We start from the raw sequence: 27411 nt of genomic DNA, 5'->3' as shown, positions 1-27411 counted from the left end.
AAAAAGCACAGATCATTTACTTTGAAAATTTCTCTGCATTTGTATGGCTAGCGATCAGATTGATGGGTATTATTTATACATTTAGGTGGAATTTGCATTTTTAGCTCTATATTCTCGTTTGGTTATCTTCTGATTCTAAGCAGCACAGCTTTTTACATATAATTTTATTTATTTATTTATTTTTGGCTCTGCTGTGTCTTCATTGCTGCTCAGGCTTTTCTCTAGTTGCTGAGAGCGGGGGCCACTCTCTAGTTGGGGCGTGCGGACTTCTCATTGTGGTGGCTTCTTCTGTTGCAGACCTCGGGCTCTAGGGAGCATGGGCTTCAGTAGTTGTGGCTCTCAGGCTCTAGAGCACAAGCTCAGTATTTGTGGCACACGGGCTTTGTTGCTCCATGGCATATGGGATCTTCCCAGATCAGCAAAGGAACCCTGCATTGGCAGGTGGATTCTTTACCACCTAGGCACCAGGGAAGTCCCAGCAACATAGTTTTAAATAATTTATGTGATATTATTTTTAACTATTAATAGTTATTTTTAATGACTAAAGAAAATTAAACAATTTCCAATACCACTTACCCCATCTGCCATGGGCTGAATTATTTAAGCTTCTTTTGCCTCACTTTCCACAGGTGCACCTTGCCTGCATACATATCTTTTTTTTTTTAATTTCCTAACTTTAAATTTGTTTGTTTATTTATATTTTTGGCCACACAGGCTCTGTAGTTGCCCCACAGCATGTGGAATCTCAGATGCCTGACCAAGAATCAACCCCTTGTTCCCTGCATTGGAAGGTGGATTCTTAACTACTGAAAACTTTGTTTTCAACGGCTGCATAGTTTTCTATCATTTGAACACAATGTAAATCTTTCCCTGTTATTCACCGTTTATCCTGACATGTAAGAAGCTGCTGGAGAATTCTCCTCTAAGATCTGATACAGAGGGCCCTACTATGGACATCCCATTACTGCTTTATGGGGTGCTTTTAATTAGTCAATGAGCCATCATGTGAAGAAGGGAGCAGAAGTAAGTTGACAAGCTTGTCTTCAAGTTCCTGTCTCAAAAGGGCTTATGTTCTCAGCCCATTTGTTTCTCTCAGGTCTGGGTCTCTACCTTAGCTTGTGTTCGAAGTTTAGGTAAACAACAGTGCCCTATTTAGTTTCAAGAAATCAACTGTAGCCTGCACTGAGTGTATCCGATCGATAGAAATTAACTGGACAGGCAATCACAGAAGATTACCTGCATCAGAGGTAGAAGGAGAAAGGCTGACAGTCTGATTCTATGTCAGTCTTTCCTGTGAGTCCTCCCTTTTTTTCTTTCAAAGGCCTCCCTGAATTAGAAAGGGAACTGGAGTCTTAAGTAGAGGGGGTCATGGGGATGACTATGTCGCCGTGACCTTGGAAATTATCGAATAAATAAGGGAATACTCATGGCATAGATGCAAAGTGATATCCACGGGGTGCCTGGTATATGCTGTATAAGAAGTGTGGATTGCAAAGTAGTTCTCCTTTGTTTCACAATGATTTGAAAGGTGGCATCACAAAACAATAGAATTTTTATTGTTTTCAAATACTTTAGAAAATAAATTGATAACTTACTGGCATTTCATGTATTCTTTGAAGACTGCTAATGATTCAAATGCTGCTCACAAGATTCAGCATAAAATAGTAAATTGTGCCAGTGAATGTTCCACAAAGGTGAGTTTTGTTTTCTCCATGGAGGTAGGAATGACACATGGCACTTCTTTTTATCCCCTTAGAATGAGGAGGACAGACTCCAGAGCTACATACCCTGGATCCAACCCTATTCTGCCAAGTACCAGCTGTGTGACTTGAACAAGTCCCTGAGACACATAGGGTCTCATTTTCCTAATGAGTCAATGGGCTTTATACTAATAACAGAAGTCTCATGGGTTGTTATGAGAGTTAAGGGGCTTCTGCAACAAAAGAAACCACCACAAGAAGTCCGCACGCCAGAACTAGAGAGTAGCCCCTTCATCTACCCCAGTATCCTAGTTCACTTAAAGAATTGCAATTCTTAAACATTTCAGTGTGATCTCATAGTCCAGATCATCAACATGGACATCTTGTCTTAGGCTAATCATTACAGTTAAATTCTCTACACTTTCATTTTAGTTGTGAAACAGACTAATTACACTTACACTTACAGCATTTCTGTCTTAAGTATATGTCGTAATAATGGCACATGGTAATACCCTCTTTCAACCTGAAGCTTGCCCACATACAGAAGTCTCTGGATTGGGAGATGATGAATAGTAGCACAGCCTGTGTTCCCTCAGACAAGATTTCAATTCATAGAAATACAGTGTCCAAAAAAAAAAAAAAAAAGCTTTGGAAGCACAGCTTTTGGGGTCCTCTGGAAGATCATGTGCAAGCGTGATCCAAGATGACTTCCTAGAAAGCTCAGGAAGTGCTGCAGATGAGGTGAGGTTGAGGCAGGGAGCCCAGATGGGGAACTGGTGTTTGGTTGCTGCTGGTGGGAAGGATGTGGGTGGGCACAGACCCAGGGAGGGGATCTTGTATGGGTTATCTCCACAGTTCTAGTACTGTGAGTCCCAGCCAGCACAGTAGTAAATGCCCACATCTTCTTTTTCTATGAAATTTACCGTAAGGGTCGAAGTGAACATTCGAGCATCTTTTCTTGCCTCAATTTTGTTCTTCCCATCTACTTGTTTTCGAGCTGCAGTTGTGATTGAGGTCACATAAACCAGATGCTCCAAAACCTGATTCAATTTCTGCCGGTACCAGTGAACAGTGTCTGATTCAAAATTTGTGCTCTCTATCTTGCAATGTATGTCAATACTTTTCTTTGCTTCTGTGGAAAGGGAGATCTGGGCCTGCTCCACTTTTGATAACCCATGTCCAACTGTAAATAAAAGAAGAGAATTTCTAATGAACATCTGATAGTGTAAAAAATATCCAAGAATCCTTTGCTCATTCTTCTAAAGTGAAATGGTCAGGGAGTGACTCACAAGTCCAGAAGGAGAAAAATGTGAATGCTTCCAATGGTGACATCCTGTCTGCTGGGCTGTGTGCTCAAAGAGAAGGCAGGAAGGTAGAGACCTGGTGGCTAGATGCCTCAAATCATGGAAGGGCGTGGCCTGAACCAAGAAGGGGAAGGAAGTGGATGGTCTAGCGGGTCCTTGGGCTCATTGGACCTGAGTCTCCTGTTTCCTCTGGTTTTCCCACTGGCCCTGCGGATCTCAAAAATGAAGCTAGTGGTCACTGGAAGGTTATTTGGCATGAATGTGAAGGAACCATGGAGGAATCTTGATTTCTGTAGAATGAAAATGATTTCTATTTGCCCAGGAGGTAGTTTATGAACACTTTTTCTTAGCATAGTATTTTCAAATATTGCATATTTAATAAACATTGACTTTTATGGTAGCAAATATTTAACGAGCATTTTCTATTTGTTAGGCTATTTTTCTAAATGTTTTTCATCTTACAGCCATCCCATGATATTGATATTGATGTTGGTAGTTCTGATTTAATAGATCAGGAAAATGGGGTTTTTCTCAGGAAAAACGTGGAGTGACATGACTCAACAAAAGTCACCCAGCTCTTAAGTGGGACGTGCTGGGAAAGATGCTTATTGAGGAGATTCAGACAAATAGGATAAAAGTGAAAATAAAAATGCCTATGATCATACTACCAAGACTAACAAGTCTTATCATACAGTGTCTTAATTTCTAGATTTCTTCCTTGAAAATATATGGATATCAATACAATATTATGGATTATAAATATATTTATAAGCCACTCTATGTCTTTTGATTGGTTCATTTATTCTATTTACATTTAAAGTAATTATAGAGGGAAATTCCCTGGTGATCCAGTGGCTAAGACTCCTCATTTCCAATGTAGGGAGCCTGGGTTTGATCCCTAGATAGAGAACTAGATCCCACATCCTGCAACTACGACTCAGCACAGCCAAATAAATACAGAGTAAAATAAACAAAGTAATTATTGATATGTATGTATTTCTTGCCTTTTCATTAATTTTTTTGTGGAGTTTTCCAAAGGTTCATTTTTGATCTTTGCTTCTCCTTTTGCTGTCTTCCTTGTCATTTAATTATTGTCTTTAGTGTTGTTTAAGTTTCTTTCTCTTTTGTGTGTGTCTATTACAGATGTTTGGTTTGTGGCTACCATGAGGTTTATATGTAGAAATCTATATAGAGGATATTTTAAGCTGCTTATCTCTTCAGCTCAAACACATTTAAACAATCTTTCCTTTTTACTCCACACCCTCATGTTTACTGTTTTTTTAACCTGTTTTGTGTCTTTTTCTTTTTCATTTCCTTAATTGCTTATTGTGGATATAGATGATTTTACTACTTACATCTTTTAACCTTCCTAACAGCTTTATATGTGCTTGATGTACCACTTTTACTGTATATTTGCATTTATCAATGAGATTCTTCCTTTCTTATGCATATTTCTAGTTGTGGACTTTTCTTTGCTACTTAGAGAAGTTCCTGTATCATCGCTTGTAAAGCTGGTTTGGTGGGGATGAATTATTTTATCATTTTCTTGTCTCTAAAACTTTTGATATCCCCATCATATCTGAAGGAAAGCTTTCCTGGTGAGAGTATTCCTGGTTGTTAGGTTTTCCCCTTTCATTATTTAAATATGTACTCTCTTCTTGGCTGCAGATTTTCTCCTGAAAAGTCGGTTGAGAGCCTTATGTGTCCAGACACTAATAAGCAAGAGGCAGGATTCCACAGTGACACTTGCCAGGACCAGCGTCCCTGTGGTAGAGCTAGTTTTCCAAAATGGCTGCTGCCAGAATCTAGGCCCTGTGGGTGAGCCCCAGTTGCCTCCTGCCTCTCCAGGAAGCTCACCAACATCAGCAGGTGAATCTCACCCAGGCTCCTTTCATATCAGTGTGCTGCCCTGTGAGATTTTGTGTGCAACCTGTGTGAGTGGAGTGTCAGTATCCCACAGACATCTGACTCTCCCAAAAGTAAGCCTTGCCTGCCTTCAAAGCCAAATGTTATAGGGTCTGGTCATCTAGTACAGGACCCCCAGGCTGGGGTGCCCTATGTGAGACCTAGTACCTGTGTTTCTTGGGGAGAAACTCTGTGATTGTTGTTTTCCTCCTGTTTGTGGGTCATTTATCCTGGGACTTCTCTGGTGGCTCAGATGGTAAAGCATCTGCCTATAATGCGGGAGACCTGGGTTCAATTCCTGGGTCTGGAAGATCCCCTGGAAAAGGAAATGGCAATCCACTCCAGCACTCTTGCCTGGAAAATCCCATGGATGGAGAAGCCTGATAGGCTATAGTCCATGGGGTCGCAAAGAGTCGGACACGACTGAGCGACTTCACTTCACTTCACTTCACTTAGCCTGGCTTATGAGTCTTGTTTATACTGTTCCTTAGCCCCTTCTACCCATCTTGTTGTAGTTCCTTCTTTGTATCTTTATTTGTAGAAGATCTTTTTTGCTAGTCTTTGGGTCTTTCTCATCAGCAGTTTCTCTGTAAATAGGTGTAATATAGGTGTGCCCATGGGAGGAGATGAGCTCAGGTTCTTCTTAGTCTGCCATCTTCTTTGATCATTCTTTTCATCCGGACTCATTTTGTCTTTCCTTTGGGCCAAGAAACTTCATAGAGTCAGTTTATTTAAAACTCTCTTTCTTAAATTGGTATGAAAGTGAAATTGTTAGTCATTCAGTTGTTTCTGACTCTTTGCTTTCTCCTGGACTGTAGCCTGCCAGGCTCCTCTGTCCATGGAATTCTGTAGGCAAGAATATTGGAGTAAGTAGCCATTCCATTCTCCAAGTGGTTTTCCTGATCCAGGGATCGAACCTGAGTCTCCTGCAGTACAGGCAGATTCTTTACAATATGAGCCACCAGGGAAACCCAAACTGGTAGAGACGATCTTATTTACAAAGCATAAATAGAGACACAAAAGTAAAGAACAAATGCATGGCCATCTAGGGGGAAAGGGAGATGAATTTGGAGATTGAGATTGACACTTACACTATTGAGATTATGTGTAAAACAGATAAATAATGAGAACCCTATTTAGCAGAGGAAACTCAGTGCTCTATGGTGGCCGAAAAGGAGAAGGACATCCCAAAAAGAGGATATATATGGATAGGTATGTTTGATTCACTTTGCTGTATAGCCAAAACTAGCACAACATTATTAATCAACTATACTAAAATACAAATTTTAAAACATATATAGGAGCCTGTGGTGGTGGTTTAGTCATTTAGTCATGTCTGACATTTTGTGACCTCATGGACTGTGGCCCACCAGGCTCCTCTGTCCATGCAATTTTTCCGGGCAAGAATACTGGAGAAGGTTGTCACTCCCTTCTCCAGGGGAATCTTTCTGACCCAGGTATTGAACCCCTGTCTCAATGCATTTCAGACAGTCTCCTGCCTGGCAGGCAGAGTCTTTACTGACTGAGCCACCAGGGAAACCTATAGGGGATGGGTAGATTATTTTTGTCTGTAATAAGCAACAGTTTCTCCACTAAAAAAACTGTCATGGTGATAAGCAGTATAGGTCAGGATGTAATCAAAATATAAGAACACCAGAAATGGGAGAGGAAAGGCTGAAGGCTCATATATCCATATTCTTGCAAGAAACCTGCTACAGATACTACTATTAGAAAATAAGAAATTTGTATTGTTTTACATTGAAAAGCCAATAGATAATTTATTGAGATTTTACTTATTCTGAGAAGATACCTACTATTCCAATCCTGGGCACATGCTTTAGCACCTAATAGTAACATGAGTCAGTTAGTGTTCTATGATGCTCAGTACAACCTTGATTGTGGCACTGGGAACAATGGATCCATCCTTTCACTGTCCTTCAATTTGTTATTGCTGTTTAGTCGCTAAATCTTGTGCAATTTATGACCCCATGGACTATAGCCCACCAGACTTTTCTGTCTATGGGATTTCCCAGGCAAGACTATTAGAGTGAGTTGCCATTCCCTTCTCCGGGGAATTTTCCTGACACGGATCAAAACTGAGTCTCCTGCTTGGCAAGCAGATTCTTTACCACTGAGCCACCAGGGAAGCCTGGTCCTTCAGTTAAGAAGTGGTTTCATGTATTAATCAAGAGGAGCTAGATTATCTGGGTCCCTTTCCTGCTCTGTCGACTAGCCATGGACCAGCTGTGTGGTTTGGAGGAGTGATTGAACCACCCGGTACTTTATTTGCCTTGTGAGTCAAATATATTTCATGATAAGAGAAAACATCTTACAGATAATGCAGTTTAAAGGAGCTAATATACGCAAGGCATTGAGAACACTTATAGGGAATTCATTCAGACACACCAATGTTAGTTCTTCTGGTCTTGGCAGGCATTCTCTCTTCTTTTCTGGGTGGGGGGTGGGGGGGCACATTTTAACCCTTTAGGTTCTCACTCTGGTCCTCAGATTTTCTTTTGTTCTATTTTCATGGGCTTTTCCTCTCTCTGTCTTTTAGCCAGTGCCATCTTGGACTCCTTTTTCTTAGTCTAACTACCTAACAACCCTATGATGGATCCTCGTTCCCCAACCAGGGATCAAAACTGTGCCCCTTCAGTGGAAGCATGAAGTCCTAACCACATGATCAACAGGGAAGTCCCACTTTATCTTTTTTTCACAAGCAGAATCTGAGTAACCAAGGATGATGAACTCATCTAAGCACCCCAGTGACACAGAGTTCTATTCTGATGATATCATGCTGGCAGAATCCTTTTACCCATACCTCTCAAAAAGAGGGCACTTGTTTCATCCCTAATTTATCCTTAATAGTCTAATGTTCACTTGAAGAATTGCAATCTCATCCAGGCTGACACATAACATTGAGCAGAGTTCCATGTGTCTAAGAATAATCTTAAAGACTTAAAGGTAATGTGAAGGATGTATCTACTAAATATATTAACATTTCCCTAGATGTTCTAATAATTAAAATCTTAATGCCTTTGTTATTGACTCTAAAAAAAAAAAAAAAAAGAATTGCAATCCTTAAACTTTTCAGTGTGATCTCACAGTCCAGTTCAAAGCATGGATTTCTTTTCTTTGGTGATTGTTAGGATTAAATTTTCTAGGTGTTTATTTCTTTATTTGTAGAATGAACCAATAATAGTTGTACAGCAGCCTTGTCGTCTTGAGTATGTATCATAATAAAGGAATATGGTAATGCCCTTTCTAAACCTGCCCACATACAGAAGTCTCTGGATGGGAGATGGTGAATGCTGGCACAGTCTGTGTGCCCTCAGTCCTTGGAATTCCCAAGAATTCTATTCACTGGGATACAGTGTCAAATAAAGCCTGAAGGTCAAGTGCAAGTGTGATCCAAGGTGACTTCCTGGAAAGCTCAAGAAGTGCTGCAGATGAGGTGGGGCTGAGGTGGGAAGCCCAGGTGTGAAACTGATTGCTGCTAGTGGGAAGGATGTGGGTGGGCACAGACCCAGGGAGGGGATTTTGTGTGGGTTATCTCCACAGTTACAGTACTGTGAGTCCCAGCCAGCACAGTAGTAAATGCCCACATCTTCTTTTTCTATGAAATTTACCGTAAGGGTCGAAGTGAACATTCGAGCATCTTTTCTTGCCTCAATTTTGTTCTTCCCATCTACTTGATTTCGAGCTGCAGTTGTGGTTGAGGTCACATAAACCAGATGCTCCAAAGCCTGATCCTTTTTCTGCCGGTACCAGTAAACAGTTTCTGATTCAAAATTCGTGCTCTCTATCTTGCAACGTATGTTAATACTTTTCTTTACTTCTGTGGAAAGGGAGATCTGGGCCTGCTCCACTTTTGATAACCCAAGTCCAGCTGCAAGTAAAAGAAGAGAATTTCTAATGAACTTCTGATAATGTAAGAAATATCCAAGAATTTCTTTGCTCATTCATCTAAAGTGAAATGACCAGGGAGTGACTCACAAGCCCAGAAGGATAAAAATGTGAATGCTTCCAGTGGTGACATCCTGTCCGCTGGGCTGTGTGCTCAAAGTGAAGGCAGGAAAGTGGGGACCTGGTGGCTGGATGCCCCAAGTCAGTGGTAAGAGGGCATGGCTGAATAGGGGGAGGAGAAGGAAGTAGCCAGACTAATGTGTTCTTGGGCTGTTAGTTTTGGTTGCAGGCTCCTCAGGCCTGAGTCTCCTGTGTCCTCTGGTCCTTCATTGGCTCTGCTGATCTCAAGATAAAACTAATGATTCCCGGAGGATTATTTGATATGACTGTGAGGGAGCCATGGAGGAATCTTGATTTCTGTAGAATGAAAATGGTTTCTGTTTTCCCAGGAGCTAGTATTTTCCTCAGCTTAGTATTTTCAAATGTTATGTGTTTAATAAACATTGACTTTTATGGTAGCAAATATTTAATGAGCTTTGTCTATCTGTTAGGCTATTTCTCTAAATGTTTTTCTTCTCACAGCAATCACACAATATTGATATTGGTAATTCTGATTTTGTAGATCAGGAAAATGAGGTTCAGAGGACCGATGTTACTCAACAAAAGTCACCCAGCTCTTAAGTGGGATGTGCTGGGAAAGATGTTCATTGAAAAAGTCCAGAGAAACAGGTAAAGATGAAAATAAAAATGCCTGTGATCAATATAGTTGATTCACTTCATTGAATCACTGTTTCTTACCTGTTTTGTGTTAGCTTCTGCTCATGCATCAATAAAATAATTAAAGATACCTGTGATCGTTTTACCAAGACCAACAACTGCTATCATTATGATGTCTTAACTTCTAGATTTCTCCCTTGAAATATATAGATATTAACTTGATATTATGAATTATAAATATATTTAAAAGCCACTCTATGTCTTATGATTGGAGCATTTATTCTATTTACATTTGAAGTAATTATTGATACATATGTACTTATTGCCTTTTCTTTAATAATTATTTTATAAAGTTACTCAATGGTTCATTTTTGTTCTTGCCTTCTTCTTTTGCTGTCTTCCTTTTGAATTTATTAATGTCTTTAGTGTTGTGTTTGGATTCCTTTCTCTTTCATGTATTATCTTTTATAGATGTTTGGTTTGTGGCTACCATGAGTTTATATGTAGTAGTCTATATAGAGAATATTTTAAATTGTTTGTCTCTTAAATCAAACCCATTTTAACAACCTTTCATTTTTACTCCACACCCCCATGTTTACTGTTTCTTACCTGTTTTGTGTCCTTTTCTTTTGCATTTCTTCTTCTTCTTGTGAATGTAGACAATTTCACTGCTTTTCACTGTCTTCACCTTCTTCACAGCTTTATGGGTGCTTGACTTACCACTTTTACTGTATTATTTGCCTTTATCAATGAGATTCTTCCTTTTTTATTTTCATATTTCTAGTTGTGGCCTTTTCTTTTCTATGTAGAGATATTTCTGTATTATTTTTTTTTAAAGTTGATTTGGCAGCACTGAACTCTTTTATCTTTTCCTTGTCTTTAAAACTTTTGATATCTCCATCATATCTGAATGAAAGCTTTTTCTAGATGGAGTGGTTTTAGTTGTAGCTTTTTTCCTTTAATTATTTTAAATATATCATGTCACTCTCTTCTTGCCTATAGATTTTCTCCTGAAATGTCAGCTGAGAGCATTATGGGTTCAGACACTAATAAACTAGAGGAAGGATTCCACAATGATGCTTGCTGGCACCAGTTCCCCAAAACGGCCGCTGCCAGAGTCTGTGTCCTGTGGGCCCACTCCACTTGCTTCCTGCCTCTCTGGGAGGCTCACCGACATCAGCAGGTGACTCTGACCCAGGCTTCTTCCATATTACTGTGGCTGCCCTGTAAGATTCTGTGTGCAGTCTGTGTGAATGGGGTGTCTATATCCCACAGACCTCTGACTCTCCCAAAAGTAAGCCCTGCCAGCCTTCAAAGCCAAACATTATGGGGTCTGGTCATTCTAGTGCAGGACCCCCAGTCTGGGGAGCTCTATGTGGGGCTTGGTACTTGTGTTTCTTGGGGAGAATCTCTGCAATTGCTATTTTCCTCCTGTATGTGGGTCACTTATCCTGGCTTATGAGTCTTGTTTATACTGTTCCTTAACCCCTTCTATCCATCTTGCCGTAGTTTCTTCTTTATATCTTTATTTGTAGAAGGTCTTTTTTGATAGTCTTTGGGTCTTTCTCATCAACAGTTTCTCTGTAAATGGTTATAATATTGCTGTGCCCATGGGAGGAAGTGAAAACCCAGGATTTTCCTACTCTGCCATCTTCTTTGATCATTCTTTTTAACCTAGACTCGTTTTCATGCCTTAGGACCAGGAAGTTTCATACAGTTAATTTATTTAAAACCCGTTCTTGTCCACATGATTCTATGAACTTACTACCTCCTAACTAGGAGCACATAAAGGTAATTTTTATTTATTAAAAAAAGACACATCCCCATGCAGAATTGGAAAAAGGAATTCTCCTGAGGCTAACATAGTTTGATGCTGTGGGTAAAGGGAAGCTGGCATGGGTTGGGATTCCAAATCTCTAGGCACCTTGAGTAGAGGTCAGTGGTAGAACATATATAGGCTACTACTCTGCACATGTGTGAGATGTGGGAGCATCATTGTTGTGTATAATTGATGTATCTCCTCATTTTGACATTGAAAGAAGGCACTAATTACCAATGTAAAATAGTTTCCACTGTTTTAGAATGGTTCCTTGCAGGTTAGTTTAGTCCCTTTGAGTACATTCTTTATCTTTTTTGTTTTTTTCTCATCCTTCCTCTCATCCCCCAGATGGCTTCACTACACACAGGAGTGTGAATTCTTACAGTCATCCTCCCATGCCCCTTGTGTTCTCATCAGCTTCTAGCTCTTTGCCCTGCTGGTCTCTGGGATTTGGTCTCTTCCTCTGAATTGGGTGGTGTAAGAATCAGAACTTAACCTACCACTGTTGATTCTACATCCTACATTGCTTAAAATTACACAATCTTGTTCAGTTCAGTTCAGTCGCTCAGTCGTGTCCGACTCTTTGTGACCCCATTAATCACAGCACGCCAGGCCTCCCTGTCCATCACCAACTCCCAGAGTTCACTCAGACTCACGTCCATCGAGTCAGTGATGCCATCCAGCCATCTCATCCTCTGTCATCCCTTCTCCTCCTGCCCCCAATCCCTCCCAGCATCAGGTTCTTTTCCAATGAGTCAGTTCTTCACATCAGGTGGCCAAAGTATTGGAGTTTCAGCTTTAGCATCAGTCCTTCCAATGAACACCCAGGACTGATCTCCCTTAGGATGGACTGGTTGGATCTCCTTGCAGTCCAAGGGACTCTCAAGAGTCTTCTCCAACACCACAGTTCAAAAGCATCAATTCTTCGTCACTCAGCCTTCTTCAGAGTCCAACTCTCACATCCATACATGACCACAGGAAAAACAATAGCCTTGACTAGACGGACCTTTGTTGGCAAAGTGATGTCTCTGCTTTTGAATATGCTATCTAGGTTGGTCATAACTTTCCTTCCAAGGAGTAAGCGTCTTTTAATTTCATGGCTGCAGTCACCATCTGCAGTGATTTTGGAGCTCCCAAAAATAAAGTCTGCCACTGTTTCCACTGTTTCCCCATCTATTTCCCATGAAGTGATGGGACCAGATGCCATGATCTTCGTTTTCTGAATGTTGAGCTTTAAGCCAACTTTTTCACTCTCCACTTTCACTTTCATCAAGAGGCTTTTGAGTTCCTCTTCACTTTCTGCCATAAGAGTGGTGTCACCTGCATATCTGAGGTTATTGATATTTCTCCTGGCAATCTTGATTCCAGCTTGTGCTTCCTCCAGCCCAGCGTTTCTTATGATGTACTCTGCATATAAGTTAAATAAGCAGGGTGACAATATACAGCCTCGACGTACTCCTTTTCCTATTTGGAACCAGTCTGTTGTTCCATGTTCAGTTCTTTTCTTGTATATCAATTGTATCTCAATAAATCTGGGAAAAATAGGCAAAATAAAAGAAGCAAAAGGGAGCTTGTTCTGGACACAACCGCTGTCACCTTCCATGGGTGGCAAATCTCATGGGTTAGTTTCAGTAGAAGAAGGACTACAGGTAACTACATGATTCATTTAGGAAAATAAAAATATGCTGATTATAAATTTCTAAAACATTATCGTCATTGCATATTATTCTGATTGTTTATTTAAGTCCAAACATGGAGTTTGGAGCCTTCATTATGTATCCCATCTATGATATTTCTTGGTAAATTAAATTCACAAAACACAGAAGATAGATGATTTTCTTAGACTTTTGTTCTCCACTAGGGAGAAGGGTCCTAGAGAAGAGTGTACAGAAACAGAACTCTCTAAGAGGTGCCCCAAAGACCTTCAAGCCATGACTTCTTGAGTGGCTACTCATTATGTCCAGAGCAGGCTCCCCTAGGTAGGGCAAAAGGTCTGGGTCAACCCATATTTGCTCACAAATGCCAAAGTATATCTTTATACAGTTAACAAACACTAAGGGGATTCACAGTGGCCCAATAGTGCAATTGAAGCAGCATAGACTATTTGTTTGGACTGATAACTGCCCTCACTAAGCATAAATCCCTTCTTCCATGAAACACACTTATTTGCAGAGTTTTTCTTAATGATAATCATGTGAGCTTCTGAACACGTATGATAAATTATCTAGCAGCCAGTGGGAGCTAAATGGTTATCAGGTCCATTATGTTCATTGTCAGTACCTTTGGCCCAAATTCTTCACAATGACTGAAAATCTCTGGGAAATTAAATGATGCACCTTGCCTTCTTTCTCTCTGAGATAATCAGGCCATTTCAACACTCATAGTCTCTAAATAGGAATCCACATCAACAGGAAATGATGTCAAAGTAGAAAGTAGACATTTCAGGGCACAGTTACTAACATCTGGAGGGGTACAATCGATAGCCATCAGACTCCCTTTGCTCTTTTCTTTGATATGAGGTATAGACCTGAGAAGCACAGGAAATGCTGCAGGCTGAGGCTGAGGTTTAGTCAGGGCTGAGGTCTGGACTCAGGACCAAGGTTGCTCCACGTTGGGAAGGATGTGGTCACAGTCATGATAAGGGCTGTTTGTGCTCATTTTCTTGTCTCTAATGGTACTCTAAGGTTCCCAGGGGCTATTATATTAGGTCTTCATTTCATCTTCTTCTGTGAATTTTACAAACTCTATGGTTACAGTTCTTTAATCATAACCGACCCTGAACACGTTTTTTTTTTTTTTTAAGTAAATAGCTGATCTTCAAACTCCTGATTTGGTATCAGCATTTGTGTGTATATGGAAAGTTATATCTGGATACTCTACAGTGAAAACATATGTTCCTTCCTGCTATTAAATTACATATTTTCCTTTGCTTCCATTGGAATAGCATTTCCAACAAAAAGCAAAATAATCAAGAAATAAAAGATTACTTTTTCTTTGCTGGCATGGGTAACTCTGTTGTCAATCAACTATACTTTTATTGAAGTAAGTATAGTTGATTTACAATATTATGTTATCTTCAGGTGTACAATGTAGCGATTCAGTATTTTTATGGATTATACTCCATTTAAAGTTATTACAAAACAATAGTTCTATTTCTCTGTGCATTTGCTTATTTATTTTGTACACAGTAGTTTGTGTCTCTTAAACCTATACCTATCTCTTGCCCCTCCCCACTTCCCTCTCCACACTGGTAAACACTGGCTTGTTCTCTATACTGAGAATCTTGCTATTGTTATATTCTTTTGTTTTACTTTTCAGATTCTACATATAAGTGATAACATAAAGTATTTCTCTTTCTCTGTCTGACTTATTTCACTGGAAGTTACTTTAAAAAAAAAAATGTTAGTCACTCAGTTGTGTCCAATTCTTTGTGACCCCATGAACTGTAACCTGCCTGGCTCCTCTGTCCATGGAATTTTCTAGGCAAGAATACTGGAATGGGTTGCTGTTTCTTCCTCCAAGGGATCTTCTTGACCCAGGGATCAAACCTGGGTCTCCTGCAGTGCAGGAAAATTCTTTACCATCTGAGACACCAGGAAAAAAATCCTAACCAAATCTAATAAATAGAGAAACAAATGTGCATACTCAGAGCAATATTCATAGATGAATATTTGTACTCATACATCCTGTCTACACAGGCTGAGTGCCCAAAAAGGATGAGGAGCAGGTAGAAAAGAGGAACAGGAGGAGGAGGAAACAGCCTCCCAGGGTTTTAGTAAAGGAAACACATTCCTCCACGGGGTTAATCAGTATAAAAAGAATGTCCTCCTACGCCTTCATCTTTTGGCTCCTGGACTTAAACCTTCTGGCTATGAGTTAGATGTCACTGTATTTGGTCACTGGAGGAGAATGCAGTCAATCCAAGGTCACTGTCATGGAGGGAACCCTGATCTCACTCTTCTCCCACTTTCCAGTCTCGCAAACAACAACCAGAAATAAGACCATTAGTCTATTCATGAAGGTCTGACTTGTAAGGCATAAAGGAGAGTTAAGAGAAATGGAGAGTCAATCTGAAAGAGCAAAAAGAAGAAATCAAACATGTTCAAATAAGTGGGTTACCTTTACCCCCAGATAAGTAATACAGGTTGGAGAGTAGGAAGAAGGTCTCACCAAGCGTGTTTCATTTCACTTTCCAAAAAGCCACTAAGATCCCGTCCTTAACAGAACAGGATGTACCCCTGCTCCTTCAGTAAGAAAACAGGAAACCAGACAGGTGCTGAGAGAGTATCATTGAATTCTGTACTTTCTAACTGATAAACTTAATAGAGAGGAACATGTGTTGTTTTTTTTTTCCCCCCACCTCAGGGCTTCAAAATCCTAGTGCCCAAGGGAGGAATGCTTTGGTCAGGTGACACAGTCTTCATTTCTTTGAACTTCACATTCCATCTGGGCCAAAATTAAATGGAAATCAGCTAGCGAAGGTGCCCATTAGTGGACTCCATAGGGGTTAGTCTCCTGCATCAAGAGTAGGTTGGAGAAATGTGAAGAGTGGAAGTTAAGGAGAAAACAGAAAACCTTCGACAGAGTCCATCCTTTTTGCCCCTTAGTATCCCCTCATGTCCTTGAACTGGCTGAGAAATCCGTGCCCTGAAGAAGGGCACTCACAGAGTCAAAGCTGAAAGTCTATCTTCTCCGGGCTCTCCAGGTGAAGATCACGTGAGGCTGATTTTCTGGCAACTTTCTGTGAGAGGTAGAGGGTCACGTTCTCAGGCAATAGGAGTGCCAGCAACCTTGCAGACTGAAACACCTCTGTGCAGTGAAGTGTACAGTTCTTGCTCATCACTGCATCTGGACAAAACAGAAGTAAAGAAAGCAAGAATGTTGTTGTGAAAGGTTATTGCTGAACCACGAAAGATGGCAGGATTCTTGGCCTCCAGAGGAGAATTCAATCTGGAGCCAGAGACAAGGCTTGATCGCTCAGAGCTTTTGTGTAATAAAGTGTTTTTTTTTTTTTAAATTTTATTTTTAAACTTTACAATATTGTATTAGTTTTGCCAAATATCGAAATGAATCCACCACAGGTATACCTGTGTTCCCCATCCTGAACCTTCCTCCCTCCTCCTCCCCATACCCTCCCTCTGGGTCGTCCCAGTGCACCAGCCCCAAGCATCCAGTATCGTGCATCGAACCTGGACTGGCGACTCATTTCATACATGATATTATACATGTTTCACTGCTATTCTCCCAAATCTTATTAAAGTATAAAAGAGATAGAGAAAGCTTCTGACATAGACATCAGAAGGGGGCAGAAAGAATACCAGCCTGCTAGTTTTTAGCTGGATGTTATATAGTTACTAGCAGTCTGTTAATGAAAGAAAGGAATGTCTAAAAACTCAGAGAATGGCACCAGGCCCCTCACCCACAAGATGCATTTTGAGATAATCTTGGCACCAGTCATCTGGGCCATAAAATGACTGACTGGAGTCTTGTATAAAGGCAGATTACCATACAAATAGTTCCGTTTACATGAATTAGGAGAACAATGTATGAGGATAACATCCTGGTTTGTCAAGTCAGTTCTGAGCCTTTACGTGGAACCGACTTGAAGACAGAGTTTAGGGTAAATGCATAGTATATTAACATACCTTAAGACAAACATTTCCATAAGAAAAATGTATTGGTTAGCTCAAAATTTGAGAAAAGTTAAGTTCAGGTGGAACCAGGTGTCATTATGGCAACACAGTATCTTAAGAGAAACCTCTTTTTAAATTTGTATAGAGAAGGAAAAAAAATATATCACTACTTTGTTTCCTCCTGCCACTTAAGAGAGAGATTAAAAAAAAAAAATGTCTGACATTTGCAGCCAATTTCCTCCGTTTGGAGACCCCTGGCCTTCCTGCCTGTTCCCTCTCAGTAGCATAGGGTTAATAAGACTGCATGGAATTCTCTGGTGGTCAAGTGGTCAAGACTCCTTGCTTTCAGTGCTGAGGGCCTGAGTTGGATCCCTGGTCAGGAAACTAAGGTCTTACAAGCTGCTGCTGCTGCTGCTAAGTCTCTTCAGTCATGTCCAACTCTGCCACCCCATAGACGGCAGCCCACCAGGCTCCCCCGTCCCTGGGATTCTCCAGGCAAGAACACTGGAGTGGGTTGCCATTTCCTTCTCCAATGCATGAAAGGGAAAAGTGAAAGTGAAGTCGTTTAGTCGTGTCCGACTCTTAGCGACCCCATGGACTGCAGCCTACCAGGCTCCTCCGTCTATGGGATTTTCCAGGCAAGAGTACTGGAGTGGGGTGCCATTGCCTTCTCCGAAGGTCTTACAAGCTACACGGCCAAAAAAAAAAAAAAAAAGACTGCATATTTTTGGCACTATCTGTACATTACAGTGTCTATAGTAAGGGGAAGAAAAGACATTTAAGCCCAATAAGCCACCCTGAGCATTAACATGGTCTCTCACTTGCCAGATAGGCTCACTGTAAATCAGGAGAGAAAATAAGATTTTATTTTGTAAAGAACCAAAAGCTGCTGGAGGAGGGGGGATAAAAAGTGGTCAAGACAGAGCCTTTCTAACCATCAATTTTTAAATGTTGTCTCCAAGTGCTCAGTAGTTTCTGAGGTATTTTTAATATTATGAAATATGAGAATTTTTCTTAAAAATAAATTCTGAGCTAAAATTCAAAAGTAATAAAAGTTTTCTATTAGACCATATAGGAGCCACAGTAGTGACATAGAAAACAAGTATCCATGATCCCAAACTCCAGACATGATCACGACAAAGCAGTGCCCTTTCGTCTGCCTTGGGCTGATTCTCCAAACCCATTCTCAGGGTTGAAAGTAAAGTCACTCAAGTCAAAAAAGTCAATATGGATTTCCAGGTGGACCTAGCAATTTGCAGAATTGTGATTTTTCCAACTTGACTCTTAGGGAACACACATCACTTTTCCCACAGTGTTAGTATGTGTGAGGAGTTGGTAATACACGATATGTTACAGAAAATACTGACTTTTAAGGTTTTCCTAGACTTTTGCTGCTCTTCAGTTGCTAGTTGTGTCTGACTCTTTGTGACCCCATAGACTGTAGCACATCAGGCTCCCCTGTCCTTCACTATCTCCCACAGTTTGCTCAAATTCATGCCCATTGAGTCAGTGATGCTATATAACCATTTCATCCTCTGCCGCCCCCTTCTCCTTTCCCAGCATCAGGGTCTTTTCCAGTGAGTCAGATCTTTGCATCAAGTGGCCAAAGTACTGGTACTTCAGCTTCACCATCAGTCCTTTCAGTGAACATTCAGGGTTGATTTCCTTTAGGACTGGCTGGTTTGATCTCCTTGCCGTCCAAGGGATTCTCAAGAGTCTTCTCCAGCACCACAATTCGAAATTATTAGTTCTTCAGCTCTCACATTCAGCATTAATTAGATAATACTACATTGGTTCTACTACTTACAGTCACTGTGAATCACCCGCTTCTGGTATAAGAAGAAGTTAAATCAAAATCATCAGGAGATTTCATGTATCCATCTATAGAAAATCCCCATCCACCCATTAGGTAATGCAACTGCTGCTGCTAAGTCGCTTCAGTCGTGTCCGACTCTGTGCGACCCCAGAGACGGCAGCCCACCAGGCTCCCCTGTCCCTGGGCTTCTCCAGGCAAGAACTCTGGAGTGGGTTGCCATTTCCTTCTCCAATGCATGAAAGTGGTAATGCAAACACCTCAATGATAATGGAAATATAGACCTCATTTCAACAGACATTAATTGAGCCACTTCTGTCTTGGGTACTGTTCATCCTTATAAAGTGCTTTCGGTGTTCTATGGATCAGGCTGGTTTGCCTCTGGCTGGTTTGCCTTTGATATGTGTGGCCAGTGTCCTTAGTGAAGCTCACATTGGTCTAAAGAAGAGCAGGAGGCGTAAGTGACCCCGCGTATAGACTTGTCCCCCCTACCCACATAGGGCTTGTTGGCCCATGAGCAAGCCACTGTTATTCTCACCTGTGTGCACCCTTTATCGAAACTGATTTGGGATGGCTTCTCATGGGATTTTCTTTGTACCTAGCTAATCTATCTTTAAACTGTAGGTCAGCCGCACTATGACCAATGTGGTGCTAAGCCCTAGGTACAAAGCCCTGGCGGGGGGTGGTGGGGGTGGTGGTGTGTGTGTTCCTATAGATGCTCTACAAGGACCACTATTCTACAGGTGAGGAAATAGACTATAGCAGGGGTCCACTTAAATGTCAGAGCCCAGGTCAGACCTAGGTCTCTCTCATACAAGAGACCAAAGTCTTCACCACCTGGCTAGGCCCTTTGTGTAGACAAATAATTGTATTCTATTGAAAAATCAGAAAACATAAGAGCTATTTGAGAAAACAAACCTAAGAATTATTTATCCTTCAATTCTTTTAACCAGAGCAAGTCTACTTTCATCTGTTTTACCTAAGTAAAATCACATTGGAAGAAGACAAAGATCTTATTTGTTTTGTCACAGCAAAACAACACAAATTATAAACCATGAGCTGAGCTAGAAGTTACCGGAATTCCTGAGAGATTTATAACCGTGAGAAGTATTAATATTTAATTTGAGGACTCTCATTTCACTGTGGACTGGCAGCCCAGTGGCAGAGAGGGGTGCTACAGCAATGACCTCTAGATCTGACAGGACATATGACATTCTCAGTGTCTGCTATGCACAGTGCCTGGCTCAGAGTGTCAGTCAAACACGTACTGTGGGATAGGTGGAATCTTCAGTAGTTCAGAAAATGAACTACTCCCCACGCTCCAATCCAAAGTAAACTTTGACTTGAACTCAGTAAGTAGCAGCATCTATAAGTTTTGTGCAAAATCAAATATCGCCATTCCAGGCATGTGTTTGATATATTTATCCTTGTAGTCAGCCCTGCTTGTGGCTAGATTATCATGTGTTTGTTACATTTTAGCTTCCAGGCTGAATAAGTAACATTTAATCTAATATGGCAGAAAGTGAAGAGGAACTAAAAAGCCTCTTGATGAAAGTGAAAGAGGAGAGTGAAAAAGTTGCCTTAAAACTCAACATTCAGAAAACTAAGATCACGGTATCTGGTCCCATCACTTCATGGGAAATAGATGGGGAAACAGTGGAAACAGTGTCAGACTTTATTTTGGGGGGCTCCAAAATCACTGCAGATGGTGACTGCAGCCATGAATTTAAAAGACGCTTACTCCTTGGAAGGAAAGTTATGACCAACCTAGATAGCATATTCAAAAGCAGAGACATCACTTTGCCAACAACGGTCCGTCTAGTCATGGCTATGGTTTTTCCAGTGGTCATGTATGGATGTGAGAGTTGGACTGTGAAGAAGGCTGAGCGCCAAAGAATTGATGCTCTTGAACTGTGGTGCTGGAGAAGACTCTTGAGAGTCCCTTGGACTGCAAGGAGATCCAACCAGTCCATTCTGAAGGAGATCAGCCCTGGGATTTCTTTGGAAGGAATGATGCTAAAGCTGAAACTCCAGTACTTTGGCCACCTCATGCGAAGAGTTGACTTATTGGAAAGTACCCTGATACTGGGAGGGATTGGGGGCAGGAGGAGAAGGGGACGACAGAGGATGAGATGGCTGGATGGCATCACCGACTTGATGGACATGAGTTTGAGTGAACTCTGGGAGTTGCTGATGGACAGGGAGGCCTGGTGTGCTGCAATTCATGGGGTCGCAAAGAGTCGGACACGACTGAGCGACTGAACTGAACTGAATCTAATATCTACAATTTTAATCAAAGGAGATAAGTGGATGAGAAAAAAATGTAATGACATACAAATCATACAAAAGATGTCACATGGACTTCCCTGGTGGTCCAGTGGTTAAGGCTCTACACTTTCATTGCAGACAGGTTTGATCCTTAGTCAGGGAACTAAGATCCCACATTCCATGTGGTGCAGCCAAAAATTAATTAATTAAATTTAAAAAGGAGTCACAGATAGTATGGTCTGTATATCTTGGCAGAAAATAAAACAGTGTGTTGTGGAGGTTGACTCAGATGAATAAACATGGGTGCCCTGGGAAAGCCTTTTGGAGAGCAAGACGATTCCTGAAAACAGGATCCTGGTTATTTGCAGGTACTTCTTTTTTTTTAATTTATTTTTTAATTGGAGGAAAATTGTTTTTCAATGTTGTGATGGTTTCTGCCATACAACTGTGCAAATCAGCCATAATTATACATATGTATACATAATTATACATATATAAATACATATATACATTACATATATGTATAATTGTATACATGAACCTCCTTCCCCTCCCCCCACCCCACCCCCACCCCCTAGATCATCACAAAGCATCTGGCTGGGCTCCCTGTGTTATATAGCACAAAGCTTCCTCTTTGAGAAAATGTGGGATTTGGCAACTTCACAGAGTCACCCACATAAAAGTTTACCTAGAAAACTGCACAGAAGCATACAGGTGGTAACTGTGGTTTCCTAACTCACGATAGTGAATGAAAACCCAAGGATCATTTATTGAATGGCGTGACTGTAATGTCTTCTACCGTGCACATCCCAGAGGGCACAGTAATAGGTGGCAGAGTCTTGTTCCCCTACATTGTAAACAGTGCGGGTTGATGTAGAAGTTTCGAGTATCATATCTGCCTCAAACTTGCTCAACAGAATGCCTGATTCCGTTTTGATGGCGTTGTTAGAGAAAATGTGTAGCAGGCGCTGTATGGCTTAACCGGGTCTTTCTTGATACCAATATACAGATGTGGTAGAAATTGTTACACCGGACACCATGCACTCCAGGTGGGCTGTTCTAGACAGCTTTTTGGTACTGGAAATTTGAGGTTGTTCTAGATGACCTGTACAATACACACACACTGGGGGGAGAAAAAAAAAAGAGGAGAATAAATAAACCAGAAAGTTGGAGTTTTTTAAAGGGACAAAATTTAGAGAATATTGGTCAAAGGAAATTGGGGGAAAAGAACAACTTACAAGCCCTGAGGACAATCAGAGTTAACATCTGGAACAGTGACAGCATGTCTGCATTAACAGTGTTGTCCTTCAGGACAGTCTGCAAGCATTGCTGAAAATGGTTTAACACCATTAGGGCTTGGCTGAGTCCATCAAGTCAGACTTCCCATTGGTGTGTGTGAACATGACTCTTGCTTTATTGTGAAGGAGTGTCTTCACCACACACTAGCACATCCTTTCCATATGAAGACAGTAAGTAGTTCAAGGACTTCCAGCTTAGTATAGACCACACAGATGGCCACCTTAGAAATCGGATAGGAATCATTTTCCAAACTTGATTTGTGAATCTGCCATTAGGCACAAGACATTATGCTAAGTTCTTTGGGTGTAATAAAGACGCAACAGAAACAGAGCGGGACCCTATGGTCCTTGTCACCCCAAGTCCTCTGCCTGCCTTTGGTCTGAAAAAACCTTAGCAAAAGAATAAATTTAATTATGGAAATAAACATGGAGACACAAAGAAAAAGAAAGGAGACCAAATAATAGTTTGGTCATTAAGCATAGTCAAGGGCATTTAGTTCCTTCTCAAGGGCTATAGGTAATATTCTGAGCCCTATCCTGTGAGCTCTTATAGAGACTGAAATCCCCAACAGCTGGAGAAGTTAATCACCTGATGACCAGACTGTAACTGAATTGATCCTGTAGCTGAAGATTAACTGTACCTAAAACAATCAAGAAGACGCTGGTCAGATCACTGATGACCGATTGTAAGACGACAGGGCTGACTGTGCTGTTTCGGCATGTAGCCTCCCTCTGTCTATGAAAGCTCTTGCTCCCTGATTGTCAGGTGGGCTGGGGGATTGGCCTTTGGACAGGTATTCTCCCTTCCCACTCCTCACCCCTGTTTTTCAGCATCCAAAACAAAACGAAAATTTCTCTCCATCAACCTTGTTTCTTTATTGGTTAGAAGCAGCGGGACTCCACTTTTGGTTACACAATGACAGAACATCTGACTATGGAGAGCTGTCTAATGGGGAGATGGGGTGACTTAATGCTATGATCTTAATATTTATTCTCTCTTTTCTCCCACTGTCTTTCACAGAAGAAATTCTCCGTAACTCCAAAGTGTTGTCAGGTCAGAGTTGGTGGGGGGAAAAGGAGGATAATCTGGCCTGGGTTCTGCATCACTGGGCTCATTGAGAACTTCTGTAACCATCTTCGGTTCATCAATATGCTTACATCTGCTCAGTTACCCACATACCTACACCATATGGTACTCACTGACCACTTCGGGGTCTTAAGACTCCATTCCAGTTTGTTTGCTTCAATTTAAATTTCAGGTTTGTGTCTTCCCTCTTGGCTACCTGAACAATATATCTCTACCAAATCCCAGTATCTCTTCTGTGAAACAAAACTTCCCCTCTCTGGATTCCTGAGTTTCCTTTCAGTCTTTTTCTTTCTCTATGCCTTGGATTAGAGGCATTTCATCTGTTTAGTGTGTTTTTAAGAAATTAAGGGTTTAGTCTCTGGATTCTTTGAAGATTTCATTTTAAAGTGACAGGCTCTGATGGGTTCAGAGGAAAAGAGGTGAAGCTGCTGGATCATACTGAATCCACGTGGCTGTCAGCCTTCCCAACTTCCTTGTCAAAGTGAATGACCCAGTAACAGGGCTCTGTTTGGGGCTTGGCTCTCTGGACAGACAGCAGTGTAATCCCATAAACAGTGAGCTGAGGGAAAATGGTCCTTCTCAGGATGGAAGCACCAAAAGGGGATGTTTGGAGAGTCTGACATGAGACCCTGTGATTCTGTGAGGCTATATTGCTTTGGAAAAGATAGAATGACTGCTGGAGTCCAAAATCTGCCACTTGAAGGATATGTGTCCTTGGGCAAGTCATTGCAAATGAGAATAACAATGCTTACTCTGGATACATTATTCATCCTGTGCCAGGGACTATGACAGACTGTTTGGGTTTAAATAAATACTATCTAAGTTGGTCTTAAGTACAATTTAATTCTTATACCATTTTAATCCTTGTAATAATACTTCAAATTGGTTATATTCAATCACATTTGATGATGTAAGAGTCAGAATGTTAAAGAGTTTTGTCTTCTCAGGGTCATTTAAGAAGAAGGTAATGGAGCCTGGATTCAAACCCAAGTCTAACAAATTACAAAACCCATGCCACCATCTATTCAATAAATAAATAAACATATGTGATTTCTTTTTAAATTATAATACGCAAGAGACCACGAGGAAAATCTCAGAAAGATTATAGAAATTTAAGAATAGCCTTCACACACCAGTGCACAATGAACATAAGATATACCTGAGGAACCCACGTTCATTAATGTGATGGACCTCAAAAAGTAAAAGAAATTTCTTCTAGCACTTTTGTGTTAATACCTGATGGCCTTTTTAAAAGACTAATTTTCTTAAGGTCATAACAGAAATCACTGATCCATTAAATGACAACAAATACCCTTTTTGAATGTGAAACATTGTACATATTTATCCCTTCTTTGCAAGCATAAAGATGGTGTTATTTATGCCCAATATGCAGATGAAACAGAGGCTTAGGGAGGTGAAGTAACTTACTTGAGGTTGCCTAGGGAATAAAAACACACCAAGAATTTGAGCCAAGTCAGCCAGTCTCCAGAGCCTGCGCCCGAAGAAACCTGCTTGGCAGTTTGTGATTCAGGAATTACTTTCTCTCCTCACTGGACTGTTTCATGTTAATGCAAATTGTGATGTTGCTGTACATCTGATTTGCTTTCAATTCATGCTTCCTGCTTACAAAGTTCAGTATTTGATGGATTCACTTATACTAACCTCTAGCGCCCCCTCCTGGCCATGAGAGGTTTGTCACACAAGTTGGAGTCTCCTGCCTTGTAACCCCAGAAAGTGATTAATAGCAAAAGACTCGGTGTCTGAATGAAAGGGCCCTGGAATGCAGGGCAGGAAACTTGTTTTTCCAATTGTTTTCCCCATGTTTCCAGCCCATTTCTCCAGCCTCGAAATGAGGAGAGAGGGTGATGTTTTTGGTCTCATCTGGTTCCAATGATTTGTGATTCTGAACTGAATTAACACTCCGGATATTGAAATAACAGGTTAGGCAGGATGAAAAATAGTGAAGCTTATCACTTTGGTTTTGATCCCATAATAATGCACATTGCTTGCTTCCTCTTGACTTAATACGGCTGTAGAAAATTATTCTGAGTAGTTTGCTTCACAAAAAGCCATTAAGTTTTAAGTGTGATGTGAGGGTATTTATAGCTACTGACTTTGTTACCCAGCCTGACTCCTACCCTAGGCACTTCCTCCAGCAAACTCATTCTAGGCCAGTGCAAAGGAAATGTTCAAACATCGCACCTAGAGAAGGTGCAAACATTGACACTTGGAGAGAGTCCTTGTGCACACATACATGCATACACATAGACACACAGGTACATGTGTTCAACTACAGTACATACATAAAGTACACACATAAAGCTGAATCGTGCTGATTCTCTTAGGTACTTGGTTCTGGCTCTGTCAGGAAACTAAAAGTGAAGACTTTTAGTAAATCTAAATATGCATAAAAATAGAATTCTCTTGGGGATATTCAGGGTTTTTTTTTTTTTTTTTTTTTGCCATCTGTCTGTACCACTCACATCCTTCAACTTTATTTTTAATTTTAATGTGTTTTTTGGAAGGAAAGTTATGACCAACCTAGACAGCATATTTAAAAACAGAGACATTACTTTGCCAACAAAGGTCCATCTAGTCAAAGCTATGGTTTTTCCAAGAGTCACGTATGGATGTTAGAGTTGGACTGAAGAAAGCTGAGCACCGAAGAATTGATGCTTTTGAACTGTGGTGTTGGAGAAGACTCTTGAGAGTCCCTTGGACTGCAAGGAGATCCAACCAGTCCATCCTAAAGATTAGTCCTGAGTGTTCATTGGAAGGACTGATGTTGAAGCTGAAACTCCAATACTTTGGTCACTTGAAGTGAAGAGCTGACTCATTTGAGAAGACCCTGATGCTGGGAAAGATTGAGGGCAGGAGCAGAAGGGGATGACAAAGGATGAGATGGTTGGATGGCATCACTGACTCAAATGGACATGAGTTTGGGTAAACTCCGGGAGTTGGTGATGGACAGGGAGGTATGGCATGCTGCAGTCCATGGGGTCGCAGAGTCAGACATGACTGAGCAACTGAACTGAACTGAACTGAATATTTTCTGGTTTTTAAAAACCAAAAAGATTATCAACATACTTCGTATGCCTGTCTCTGAGAAACATAGTAGTTAACTATGGTTTGGAAAGTAGCTTGGCTAAAAACTATCTTCTTATACTTTTTCTCACTTTCAAATCCCTGAGCTCCCAAGGCTTGTGCCTGACTCCAGTGTATGTTTCTAAATGCAGGAGTGTCCTCCTTCTGGATTTGCTTTCATCACCATGTAGGAGAGCATTGCCTTGAAGGGGAAATCAACTTCATGACTAGTGCACAATGCCAGGGCCAGCTAGATGTTAATTAGCAGCCAGTGAACACAAATTTTCTCTGAAGAAGGAAAAAAGCCACACTTTCCTCAACCAATAAAGAAAATGAACAAATTGCCTTTGAGTTACCCTGACCTTAATTTACCAGTTGAAGCCACTCTTGAAACTGAGGGGGGAAAAAAAAAAGAAATTGAGGGGAGACAGGTTGTTGAAAATTAAGCTCGAATATGAGGTTTTGATGGTTTATCTTGGAATTAGCATTCTCTGAGTGCCTCCATGGTATGTATTTTCTGATTGCTTTTTGCTTATTTTTTAGCCTTAGTTCTCATTTGTGTGTGTGTGTGTGTGTGTGTGGTATTTCTCATTAGCACCATTAATTTGTATTAGTCATGTTACTTAGTTTTACGTATTTGTTATTTACTTTATTCTTTTTCCTCCCCTTCTTATTCGAGTTCCTCCATAAGATGCTCAATCTGTTTGATGATTTCCTTTGAGCTTATGTATCTGTGAAAACTAGAGTATCGTTTATGAAAAATGTATTTTTGCACTGATATAAATGGCACAGCAACCTTACCTGCCTGTGTTTGTACATCTGTCTGCCCACCTGGCTTACTGTTCACAGCTTTCAGCCACTGTGCTGTGTTCATCCA

General features: G+C 40.8%; 1 long non-coding RNA gene across 6 annotated transcripts in view; it reads left to right on the top strand.

Moving 5' to 3' along the window:
* Nucleotides 1-27411, top strand: part of LOC139182748 (uncharacterized) — a 98071-nt gene that overhangs the window by 14509 nt on the left and 56151 nt on the right. For 5 of the 6 annotated variants that reach the window (XR_011566288.1, XR_011566287.1, XR_011566289.1 and 2 more), the window contains exons 3-5: nt 715-9023; nt 9438-9544; nt 10535-10715. This is a non-coding gene — a long non-coding RNA (uncharacterized lncRNA). Of the gene's footprint in view, nt 1-714; nt 9024-9437; nt 9545-10534; nt 10716-16056; nt 21681-27411 lie in introns of those variants that run through there. The other variant, XR_011566291.1, reaches the window with a different exon arrangement.

This window comes from Bos indicus, chromosome 4, assembly GCF_029378745.1.
Source record: "Bos indicus isolate NIAB-ARS_2022 breed Sahiwal x Tharparkar chromosome 4, NIAB-ARS_B.indTharparkar_mat_pri_1.0, whole genome shotgun sequence".
Taxonomy (NCBI): domain Eukaryota; kingdom Metazoa; phylum Chordata; class Mammalia; order Artiodactyla; family Bovidae; genus Bos; species Bos indicus.
This window is presented reverse-complemented; position numbering and strand designations above follow the sequence as displayed.